General features: G+C 42.8%; 1 long non-coding RNA gene and 1 pseudogene across 1 annotated transcript; one reads left to right on the top strand and one right to left on the bottom strand.

The window, feature by feature from the left end:
• Window positions 1–6801: 6801 nt before the first annotated feature.
• Window positions 6802–9933, bottom strand: LOC143876043 (subtilisin-like protease SBT1.7 pseudogene; annotated as a pseudogene).
• A 1590-nt stretch (window positions 9934–11523) lies between these two features.
• LOC143876044 (uncharacterized) lies at window positions 11524–12237 on the top strand. The gene is made up of 2 exons (XR_013250294.1): window positions 11524–11743; window positions 11912–12237. It is a non-coding gene; the product is annotated as an uncharacterized LOC143876044 (long non-coding RNA).
• Window positions 12238–13132: the final 895 nt, after the last annotated feature.

Raw genomic sequence — 13132 nt, 5'->3', positions numbered from 1 at the left:
TAATTGACCCTAGTGCAAATACCTATTAAGAGTGCCAAAAATAAAGTAACCACTTATCATCTAGAACAAAATGATCAATAAATAGAGAAAGGGAACAAAATAAGACAATATGAATTCAACAACATGACGGGCAACAGAGACAATTAATAATAATAATCTAAAGAAACACCAATCCAAAGATAATAGAAAACATTAGCAAATGAAACATGCATAGATGGTTCAATTCTATAATAGAAAACTTAGGGTAGGGCCGGGTCAGGGTACCCGAAGCATTAACCCAGAACCCGACCTGACCTGAGTCAGGGTCTAAAAAAATGAACCCTGGCCCGCCCTTAGGGTTGGAAAATCCAACCCTGACCCTGTTCGGGCTCAGGGCGGGTCAGGGCTGACAGGGCCAAACTTGCACCCCTTATTGAAATACAAGATGACATACTAAAATTATAGAAACATGATAGTGCCAATATCAGTACCCTCTTTATTTTAGGCTACTGATATTGGTACTAGAGGCTACTGATATTGGTACTACCATGTTTTTATAATTTCACTAACTCATTTTTGCCTTTTATTATTTAATTTAAGCAGCTGTCAAATGATATTACATTTCCCTAAAATCTCTGAAAACCCATTAAAGAAGAAAAGACAATCTCAGTTTGTGCAATTATTAATTAAAACATGGAACTGCCAGTATCAGCAGTAGTAAGGGGTGCAACTTGGGTCGGGTTGAGGCCAACCCATACCCAACCTGAGATTGCATTCTCTCAACCCTAACACAACCCAACCCGAGCCTCGGGTTGAGGATGGTCAACCGTAACCCAACCCACCTCCAAATCGGGTCAGGTAGGGTCGGGTTGGGTTTGGGTTCATTTTGGGAGAAATAGAACAATACAAGGAAAAAAAGCACAATCCTAGAAAAACATGAGAAAACTAGAGGACAGAGGTCGGATTCGGGTCGGGTTGAGGCCTGAAGGCCTCAACCCTAAGCCAACCCGAAATTAAATCGGGTTGGCTTTTCCCAACCCTAACTCAACCCAACTTGAGAAAATGCCAACCCAACCCAAGCCAAAATCGGGTTGAACCCATCGGGTTCGGGTTGAGCCCGACCCAAGTTGCACCCCTAATATCCAGCAGCCTTATTTTATGCTAAATAGAAAGGGAAATGATTTCAGCGCCACAATGTTTTTTGATAAACATGCGCTCCACTTGTTTGTTGTGTAGCATTTAAAGGGCTTTAAGAGCTTTTTGAGAACCGTAATATCCTTTAAATACTACAAGACAAACAAGTGGACGCATGTTTATCAAAACATTGTGGCGCTGAAATCATTTCCCAATAGAAAAATAGCAATGTTGTAGGGTTTCTTGGTGACGTGTATATAACGACTAGACATTTCTAACCGTTGGTTCATAATCTTTGATCATATGTGCCCTCCCTCATACATTATTACATGTTAAAGGAAAGGGCGATGATATTTTCACCCCCTCGGCAGTATGTATGCGTCCCGTTAGCGTGATTTGACATCCAAAAGCGTTAAAGTTGCCCACTGTTCACGTCAAATCACATTATGAGGGGCCGCATGCGTACTGAGGGTGGTCAAATCCAGATATGCCATTTAACATTTCTTCGTAGTTCATTCCATGGCCCTCATAAAACCCATAACCGGATCCAACACCAGAACCATAGCCACCTTCATGGCCATTACCACCCACACCAGAACCTGACCCATATCCTGCACCACCATAGCCACTCCCACAACCACCACCTGAACCAAGGGTGGAGGAACATATATCATGAGGAGGGCCATGGCCCCCGCAATAAATTGCAAAATCCCTTTTATGGTTTATTGCTTGACATGCATGCTTGGCTAGTTTAGTGGCATTACATGCATGCTTAGTGGCCATGGCCCCCAATGACCAATTCAGGCAAGTGTAAATTAGTCCAGCCCCCCCAAGTATAAATTCCCGCCCCTGACCTGAACCATAGCCACCACCTTGGCCTACACCAAACCCAGACCAATAACCACTACCTCCACTGGACCCTCCGCCTCTCGTAGTACCACCACCTCTGAACCCACAACCAGAATCACCTCCAGAACCATGACCTAATCCTCCCCCACTTCCATAACTTGAGTCAAATTACGGAACTAGGGCCTTACTCCTCAAGTAAGGGTGTCAATTTTGGCTCGGGCTCGGAAGGTCGCTCGAGCTCGGCTCGAATCCTTAACGAGCCGAGCCGAGACATCTCGTTAAGCGCTTTTGGAGTGGAAACCAAACCTTGAGTCAAATTAGGGAACTAGGGCCTTACTCCTCAAGTAAGGGTGTCAATTTTGGCTCGGGCTCGGAAGCTCGCTTGAGCTCGGCTCGAATCCTTAACGAGCCTCGGCTCGTTAAGCGCTTTTGGAGTGGAAACCAAAACTTGAGTCAAATTAGGGAACTAGGGCCTTACTCCTCAAGTAAGGGTGTCAATTTTGGCTCGGGCTCGGAAGCTCGCTCGAGCTCGGCTCAAAAAAAGCTCAGCTCGAGCTCGGCTCGAATCCTTAATGAGCCGAGCCGGCTCGCCAGGCTCATTAAGCTTAACGAGCCGAGCCCGATCTAGGCCAGGCTCGGCTCGTTAAGGATTTAATATATTTATATATAGGGGAAAGTGATTGTGAGCGGCCCCTCATATAAGCTTATATGAGGTGACCGCTAAAAACATAGCGGGCCCACATTTATGGGGTGATCCGAACCGGTCATTTGATAGGCCTGACATAGATAGGGGGTGCCCAAAAACTCAGCTCCATAGGATCATCCCAACCCTTCGTACTGTGGAGGTGAAAGAGGGGAAAATGGGTGGGTATAAATTTGCCCACTTACCCATCCAATTTCCCCTCTTTCACCTCCACAGTACGAAGGGTTGGGATGATCATATGGAGCTGAGTTTTTGGGCACCCCCTATCTATGTCAGAGCCTATCAAATGACCGGTTCGGATCACCCAAAAAATATGGGTCCCACCATGTTTTTAGCGGTCACCTCATATAAGCTTATAAAGGGCTTTAAGAGCTTTTTGTGAACCGTAATATCCTCTAAATACTACAAGACAAACAAGTGGACGCATGTTTATCAAAACATTGTGGCGCTGAAATCATTTCCCAATAGAAAAATAGCAATGTTGTAGGGTTTCTTGGTGACGTGTATATAATGACTAGACATTTCTAACCGTTGGTTCATAATCTTCGATCATATGTGCCCTCCCTCATACATTATTACATGTTAAAGGAAAGGGGGATGATATTTTCACCCCCTCGGCAGTATGTATGCGTTCCCTTGTTAACGTGATTTGACATCCAAAAGCGTTAAAGTTGCCCACTGTTCACGTCAAATCACATTATGAGGGGCCGCGGGGTCAAATCCAGATATGCCATTTAACATTTCTTCGTAGTTCATTCCATGGCCCTCATAAAACCCATAGCCGGATCCAACACCAGAACCATAGCCACCTTCATGGCCATTACCACCCACACCAGAACCTGACCCATATCCTGCACCACCATAGCCACTCCCACAACCACCACGTGAACCAGGGGCGGAGGAACATATATCATGAGGAGGGCCATGGCCCCCGCAATAAATTGCAAAATCCCTTTTATGGTTTATTGCTTGACATGCATGCTTGGCTAGTTTAGTGGCTTTACATGCATGCTTAGTGGCCATGGCCCCCCAATGACCAATTCAGGCAAGTGTAAATTAGTCCAGCCCCCCCAAGTATATATTCTCGTCCCTGACCTGAACCATAGCCACCACCTTGGCCTACACCAAACCCAGACCAATAACCACTACCTCCACTGGACCCTCCGCCTCTCGTAGTACCACCACCTCTGAACCCACAACCAGAACCACCTCCAGAACTATGACCTAATCCTCCCCCACTTCCATAACTTGAGTCAAATTACGGAACTAGGGCCTTACTCCTCAAGTAAGGGTGTCAATTTTGGCTCGGGCTCGGAAGCTCGCATCCTTAACGAGCCGAGCTGAGACGGCTCGTTAAACGCTTTTGGAGTAGAAACCAAAACTTGAGTCAAATTAGGGAACTAGGGCCTTACTCCTCAAGTAAGGGTAGTAAGGGTGTCAATTTTGGCTAGGGCTCGGAAGCTCGCTCGAGCTCGGCTCAAATCCTTAACGAGCCGAGCCGAGACGGCTCGTTAAGCGCTTTTGGAGTGGAAACCAAAACTTGAGTCAAATTAGGGAACTAGGGCCTTACTCCTCAAGTAAGGGTGTCAATTTTGGCTCGGGCTCGGAAGCTCACTCGAGCTCGGCTCAAAAAAAGCTTAGCTCGAGCTTGGCTCGAATCCTTAACGAGCCGAGCCGGCTCGCCAGGCTCGTTAAGCTTAATGAGCCGAGCCCGATCTAGGCCAGGTTCGGCTCGTTAAGAATTTAATATATATATATATATATATATATGAGGAAAATGTTGGTGAGCTTAAGCGCCCAATCACATTGGGGCCTACTTTGTTAGGATGATCCAAAGCATTCATTTGAAAGGCCCTTACATAGACCGGGTGTGTACCAAAAATCAGCTCCATAGGATCATCTTAACCCATCCATTTGTGGAGGTCAAAATGGACAGACATTACTTGTCCACAAATCTGCCCATTTTTGTCCTCCACAAAATGGAGGGGTTAGGATGATCCTATGGAGCTAATTTTTGGTACACACCCTATCTATGATAGGGCCTTGCAAATGAATGGTTTGGATCACCACAGAAAATGTGGGACCCATGTGATTGGGGCGCTTAAGCTCACCATAAGTTTGGTGAGCTATCATAGATATATTATATATTAATATATACACTAAAAGAGTTGTCCAGGGAGTGAAAGGGGGAGGCAAAATATGTCACTTCATTTTTGGAACCCCATTTGTTACTTGGACCACCCCCCATAATGTAAAAAAAGTAGTCAAATTACACTAGATAGGGCTGTCCAGGGAAGATGAGGGGTGTGAACTTAATATAACCCGAGCTCGGTAAGGCTCACGAGCCTGGCCGAGCCGAGTCGAGCTCGAGCCTGGTTCGAACCTGAGCCGAGCTTTTGAGCTTAACGAACCGAGCCGAGCCTGGCCAAGCTCGGTTCGCTTACACCCCTATCCTCAAGTCTCCAGAAGAAGATCCCCCAAAGTCCAATGCAACTAAACCCCCTTTAGAATTTTATATTTATGTGCATTAATACTATGTCTCTCTTCCATCGCAGAAGCCATTTCGCAGCTGGTCAGTCGCACGTCACACCAGCCACCTCGTGTTCGGCTGGTGTGACATGCGACAGACTAGCCCCGAAATGGCTCCTGCGATGGACGCTAGCAATTCCCTTCTAACAATTAATACTATGTCTCTCTTTAATATTTCTAACATCACCTTGTCCCTAAAAATAGCTTTTCAAATTCACCCTTGTAAATCAGTAATTGGCAATGAGCAGCAATATCATAGTGAATAAGGAAAATCAAGGTATCTGTTGAGTCCACTAGAATTTAAATTTATTTGATGTGTTTTGGATCATCTTAGTCTCTTCCAAATTTGATGAACAGAGTCTCTAATAATTGATGGGCCCATTGGAGAACCTTAGCATTCGTCGTTACTTTTGACTGTTAATATTGGAAAAATTAGGTTTGTTCATGCACATGGTGGCAAAGAATTTTTAAAAGTTGGATGTATTGAAAAGGGACTTCTACGCCAATTTTCACATAATGCCATTTCTCGGCTCACTTTTTCAAAAGAGAACAACCACTTCAAATGAATTAAATGAATAAGACAAAATATACAACGAGGTCCCATCTTTGGACTTTAGGAAGATTACTTCTATTAGCAAAGTAATCTATTCTCTTAGCTGTTTTGAGTTTGTCTCCAAGGGTATCATGACCCTAGTTGTTTTGCCCTTTCCCTTAGACATTGTCCTAACGATTGGGCAGTGGTCTTATTGCTGCTATTATATCATCTTTGGTGGGTCCGATCTTTCAGCTGATCTCATTTAGTAATCTTTGGGTCATTAAGGGGACGTTTGGCTACCATAAATTTTTTTTTCTTGGAATATTAACTTACTCAATGGTGACGGGCCGTGGGAGAGGGATAGATAGGAGAGGGAATGAGTGGGTAATGAGCAAGAAAAGCCTGAAAAAACCAAGAAACAAGAAATCCGCTCAGAGTAAGACCGACTTTTTCCTGATTTTTTATCCACTTCTCACCTTCAAATCATTCTTGCCTTCTCAAGCCTCTCCTCCCACTTGCCCTACCCTCTTTCACCGCTTGGAGACACTAATTTATCATGAATTTTTTTTTTTATGGCTGCCAGATATTGGCGTTTGGCTACCATGAATTTATTTCCATGTTAAATTAGCTTCTTCAAGTGGTGAGGGAGGCTGGAAGAGGGATTTGTTTTCTGGAATACGCGAGGGACTCAACGAGGAGAGGGCAAGAAAAAGCCTGAAAAGTATAAGAAACAAAAAACTCCACTCCAAATGCGATCGACAATTTGCTGATATTTAGCCACTTCTCACCCTCAACTCAATCTTGCCCTCTCAAATCTGTCCTTCTCCAACCTGCGCTACCCTTCTCACACCATATGGTGAAACTTATTTATCATGAAAAATCTTACCTAATGTGTACATTTTATCTAAAAAGAAACAGAGCATCAAGAAAAACACATTTCACCATCTTTGTACCTTTTAGTTGGACATAAGACATCGACCTATACCTGTAAAATGGAAAAGTTAAGAAGAAAGATAAAGCAAACCAAATTCATCGACCTATACCTGTAAAATGGAAAAGATAAGAAGAAAGATAAAGCAAACCAAATTCGAATTGTCTATTTCAACTCGCGTCTGCATTAATTTCATGAAATAATTTACAATTTACGCCAGGAGCACACACCAAAGAGAAGTGATATATTTGCCCCCTTTTTTTTTCCTTAGGCCAACCCGTCTAATGCATTTATGACTGCCCTTTTACACTACAAGGAGGTGGCCCAAGGAAGAAAAAAGGACGAATATATCATTTACCTTACAAGAAATACACAACTAATAAAACATATAGGGCGATGATATTGTCACCCCCCCTGCGTACGCATTCGCCCCCCTTATTAATGCTTTTTGACGTCAAATCAAGCCAAAAGGGGAGCGAATGCGTAATTTAGGGGGGGTGACAATATCATCGCCCAACATATAACCCAATTTCTTGATTTGAAGATGAAGAAACAAAGTTTAAGAGTTTTCTCCCCCCTCTCTTTCTCCCTCTTTCCTTTCTTAGATCATTGCCAAGTAATGGCAATTGGGCTACCAACCACATGCTTCCCATCCGACCACTCAAGTCGTGCAAACATGGACGTCCCAGATGGCATCGACACCGATGAGAAGCTCACCGTATACATCTTCTTCTCATACTGCTCACTAAAACTTAGAGTCATCGGATCCACCACAATCTTCACCGGCGAATCAGAGGAGGCTAACACAGAGACATTGTACGTCCCAGGTATTCCGACATTTGTCAGTGTCCTCACGTACTTAGCCGTGCTCGTCCCACCACCACTACTACCAGCTCCAGTAGTCTCAGTGTTGAATGGGACAGCAAAAGATGGGTAATTCAAATTTGAAGCAGAGTATGTCTTGGTTCCATCACAAGTGAAGTTCTTCTTCGATACGGTGTTGATTTGGAGAGGGTTGTATTTTAAGGCACAGAGGAATGATAGGTAGTCTTCTGTGGTAATGTCATAGACGAGACCCGGGTCAAGGGCCCTTGACGGGTCGACATGGCCGGACCCAAGATCAAACGGCGTAGCGGGAAGACCAGTGGCTACATCTAATAGCCCTTTTCCTGTTTTGTCCACGTGGTAAGCCGTGGTCATAAGCGCGGACTTTATCGCACCCGGACTCCAGTCCGGGTGCAGCCCTTTTATAAGGGCTGCCAGCCCGCTCACGTGCGGGCACGACATTGAGGTGCCCGAAATGATGTTAAACTCAACCCGACGGGCGTCCGCTGATAATCCAGTGGGGCCCACTCCGCCCGACCACCCCGCTAGGATGTCGACACCTGGTGCGATCAGATCCGGTTTCAGGATCTCAGCCGCTATAGAGTTGGGCCCACGTGAGGAGAAGGCTGAGACAATCGGGGACGGCTGGATCTCCAATTTCGTACCTCCGAAAAGAATCCTAGCCGTCGGTTTCGGATCTGATAAAACATACTCTCTGATAAGATCGCCGAATTTCTGACCCACGGCCATCGCCGGCAAGAGATGAGCATCGGCGACGAGCTCTTCTCCGTTCCCCGGCGTGTTGGCCAATATCATCCCGGCCCCACCTGCATCTTTCACAACCAAACCCTTCTGAACCCTAGCACTAATCCCTCTATCACAAAGAACAATTTTTCCAGCAACTTTTTCAGGTATCAAAGTCCCACTCATACATAAATTCCCATTCGTATCATTAGTAGCATTCCCAGCATAAATAAAAGGCAGAGCATAATCAGGCAAAGGCTTCCCACTATAAAGCGAATTCCCAGAATAATTCTTCCCATTACTCAGACTAACATAAGCCGGAAAATCACGATCCAACGTTCCTGCACCAACAGTCATAATCCACGGTGCCACGTTGGACAGAGAGTAAGAAACGGGCCCCGCATTCCCAGCCGAGCAAGAAACAAAAATCCCATTCTCCACGGCGGCTAACGCGCCGATCGCCACGCTATCTCTATAAAAGTACGAACTTCCTCCTCCAAGTGAGAGAGAGAGAACATTAACCCCATCTAGAACGGCTCTATCCATAGCGGCTAAAATATCGCTGCTAAAACACCCGCCCAGCCAACAGACTTTATAACCGGCGACTCTAGCTCGAGGCGCCATTCCTCTCGCCGTTCCCTCCGCGTAGCCGAATAAACTAGCGTCTGCCACGTAAGATCCAGCTGCTGTAGTTGATGTGTGGGTCCCATGTCCATCATCATCACGTGGGGACCTTGATTCTTTGTTTAGATCTATTGGGCCGAGGGTAGATTCGTAACCTTTTGAGAAAAATCTGGCTCCGATAAGTTTCCGGTTACAACTTACCGCCGGCGAGAAATTATTACCCGATTCGCAAGCTCCTTTCCAGCCGGCCGGTACCGGACCGAGGCCGGAATCGTCGTAGCTCCTGCTCTCCGGCCAGACCCCTGTGTCTAATACTCCGACGATGACGTCAGTTGCTGATTCGGATTCCGGCACGAGACCTTGGGTTGTGTCTAACCCGAGAAATTCGGGGGTACGTGTCGTATGAAGTTCGTAACGGATTTCGGGTAAAACTGCGAGAATTTCGTTTTTTTCTTCCAGTGCCTTTGCTTCTTTTTCCGTGAGTCGGGTTGAGTACCCGTGTAAGACTGTTTCGTAAGAGTAGAGAATTTCAGCTGAGTCCGACACCGATTTGAGAGATGAGTCGTACCAGAGCCGATTTTCGGCGAAATTCGGTGGCATTTCGGATTTTGCCATGTGAATGATATACGTCTTCTTCTCAAAACCCTCATTTTTTGCTTCTGACACGTTGGACAAAGATAGCAAAATTGCTGATAAAATGAATTTCAATCTCAAAACCCCCATTTTTCTTCTTTCTGGGCTGCTAAGAAGTGGACTTTCTAAGCACTTTTGTGACTCTGGTTTGAAATTTCTTTGCTTTTTAGGAAGAAACCAGTGTAATCTTCCTCAATAAATAAGGGTTTCTCATTTGGTGTGAAATCACGGTGAGAAGACAAGAAAAGGGGTTGTCTTGTTCTTAGAATGATTGCGTTCAGACAAAAGCAAGAGAGAGAGAAGGAGAGGTTTCAACATCACATGCACTGTTACGCTTTAATTCATTTCTCTACTGTTATGAAGATTCTCTCTCTTAGCTATCTTTCTCTGGCTTTTCTAACTTTTCTTCACCAACTTTACTCAGTTTTTTGTTTTTGCTTATTTTTTCAGCTTTACAAAGCACCGCCCCATCTTTGTGAGAAACACAAGAAAGAAAAACTGACTGAAACCAAACCTAAAAGGCTAAAATCGTCAGTCACGGAAAGAATGCATGATTTCATGCAAGTCGGGGGGTTCTTTGATTTTCAATTTTTTTCTTACTTTTTACAAATTTATCACGAGAAGTTACTGAAACCCATGTTTTAAAGGACTGATTTGTCCTTATGTCCATGTTTTAATGGACTGATTTGTCCTCCTGTCGGCCATGGAGTAAGGGAAGGACATAATAAATGCGTTGGGAAATGATATTTTCACCACCTCCTTTAGTTTTTCTTTCTGGTGGAAGCCATGCGAGAGGAAACAAATGGGTTTGGAAATGATATTTTCACCCCCCTCTTTTTGTTTTTCTTTCTGGTGGAAGCCATGCGAGAGGTGTGTACATTTTAAAAAGATGATTGTTTAGAATATGGTTTTATCATGTCGTTTTGGCATGAGAATAAGATTCCTGTGACAGTAAAAAAAAAAAAACAGAGGGAGAGAGAGAAAAATCAGAGAATATTATAGTTTGAGAGTAAGAGATTGTTAAGTGAGATGTATCTTAGATGTGAGTTTAAGGGTCTGATTTCTTTAACCAAATTCAATACATGGTTTTAAATTTCGACCGAAGTCCGAAATTTTGGCTTTCGGTTGGGACCGACACCAAAATGTCTGATACCGGAAACGTTAATTTTTTTTGTCCGAAATTTTGGAATTTCGGCCAAAATTTCACCCAAAACTTTTTTTTTAATTTAATAGTTTAACAAAATTTCGTATCGAATAAAATAGTTTTTTTTTTATCGTTTCGTCGGATTTCGACCGAAATCGTCCGAAACCGGTAACGAAACCGAAATTTAAAACCATGATTCTATAATTTTCATAATCAAAGGATGGGATTGATTCTAATATGGATCTCATGCAAGATGTTTCTCACAGTAGTATTAGCTTGTAAAAGCATTTCTGGTATTCATATGTGCGGATAAATGTCACGATTATGAAACTATGATAGAGTTTTTTATTTTTATTTCCTTTTTTGGGTTATTGTGATGAAGATTGGGACTTGATATATTCATCCCTTTTGTTTGTCTTTTCCTGAAAGTGACGGCTTTAGGAAAAGACAAGGGTGAAAATTCTGGGAAAAGGGGTCATAAATTCATCTTCTTGAGAATTTTTGTTACTTTATTTTACTTCCATCTGTGACCTTTCTCGGTGAAAGATTTTCTACTCCTTTCTTAGGCCTATGTCTGATGTCTCGCACCAGTGGGGTGAGAAAAAAAAAAAAAAAACCTTACTTAGAATACTCTTTTTCCCTTGTTTTCCAGCCCATCATATGCTCTCCTCACTCACCACCCCTCAAGAAACCTCTATTTCTCTAATGCATCTATACCTATCTTCTCACCGGGAATAGAAAACTTCCCTACAAATCCATGATTTTCTTTTCATGGCTGCCAAACATGCCTTTATTGGTACCATTTGCATGTTGCAATCGGCAATTAAGATTATTTTTTTTTACAGCTAAGATGGATGTGTGCCACATGTTATGTGAGGGCAAGTGGGCTTTAGCGTTTTGGTTGGGAATTTTTTTTTTTACTTTGGAAAGCCCACTCTAGTAGTCTTACATACACTAGATGAGGCTGTCCCAAGTAAAAATAGGGGGGAATATATCACTTCCTTCTGTTTTTATCCATTATTATTGTAAGAAGTTAGAGCTTCCTAGAAGGCCATGTTGGGGTGTGAGGTGTGGAGAGAATTGTTCTTTTCAAAGAATGGACCACTACAAGTGGTAAGGGTCTATAAGAATGGACCACTGCAAGTGTTTGTTTCCTTCTTTAGCACAGACCACAACTTACTCACACGAATAAGGCTATTTTGGGTTTTTCTTTTCAAAAACCCAACGAGAGAGTGGTTTTCTTGGTTTTTGTAAGGGTTTAATTTTCTTTTGTTGATGCAGGTTTTCTTCCATGGAGTTGTATGCGTTGTTATTAATGATGAAGAAGAGATTTGCACATAGACATATGTAACCATCCGAACCAAGTAAATCATTCACCTCTTGTGTTCTCTAGTCTTCTCTTTTATTTTCTAATCATATGTTAACATAGTAAGACCTATAGGAGAAACCGACAATGAGAATGCGCCATGTGTGAAAAATAAAAGACCTTTTTTTGTTGATTTTCCTAACCAAATGACTAGTTGTACGTGATGTGGTCACAACAGCCCATTTGTTGTGTAGTCTCGATGTAAAACCGATTTTCCTAGCATTACTCTTTCTTTTTATTATTGTGATTTGTGCTTTTCCACATATTTTTCTTAACATCTACTACTACTAGAGCTTTAGTTTAAGTGCCGCGCGTAGAAAAAAAGGTTTATTTTCTTGTGTTATCTGGGATGGTCGGGAAGACTCCGTTTCTTTCAACATAAAAATGGACGTAAAATTTGTGTTATGTTATAAAAATGAACATAGAACATAAAATTTGTTTTATGTTGTAAAAATGAACAAATTTTATGCCCATTTTTATGTCGAAGGAAACGGAGCCTATGGAAATTAAAGTTAAATGCCACATTGGTTAAGGATTTTGCTATTGGGTAAAAAGAAAATAAACCCGTGAAGATGAAAGATACCGAGTTTGAGGAAAACCCCAGGTTGACGGATCTTCTTCTTATATTGGATGATTTGGTGCCTCATTATAAGAACACCTAAACGAATTCATCTTCCTAATAAAAAGTTGATGGCATTCGATGTTGAATTGAGAAATATAAGAAGGTTAACATTTTATCTCGTTCGATGCCTGAATCTTAGGATAGTTTGATAATGAACTTGTGCCACATTATGTCTCTTAAGATGGATGAAGTGGTAGTGGAAGCTGTTGTAATAACATTGACTAAATGATCCCTTTGGATCTTGGGCATTCAAATCAAAGAAAACTTAAATTCTTATGAATGGGTTAGAAATACATTTCACCATTCCCGGATTTTCAAAGCTTCAAATCCGATGAAGTCCTTCGCTTTTCAGAGCACCAAATCGGCCTGAAAATATCCCCTGTTCTTCTCTTCCTTTCCCTCACTACACGGCTTATGGGAACTTTCCTTTGAGGTGAATACTCTCTTTTTGGAAGAGTATGAAATCATAGTGAGAGGAAGAGGGACCAAGAGCCTTATTTATAAGCCAAGAAAG

Source organism: Tasmannia lanceolata, unplaced genomic scaffold, assembly GCF_043159265.1.
Source record: "Tasmannia lanceolata isolate RefF3 unplaced genomic scaffold, GAP_Taslan_0.1 ptg000004l, whole genome shotgun sequence".
Classification (NCBI taxonomy): Eukaryota; Viridiplantae; Streptophyta; class Magnoliopsida; order Canellales; family Winteraceae; genus Tasmannia; species Tasmannia lanceolata.
Note: the sequence above shows the minus strand (reverse complement) of the source record. Positions and strands in the feature narration are given on the sequence as shown.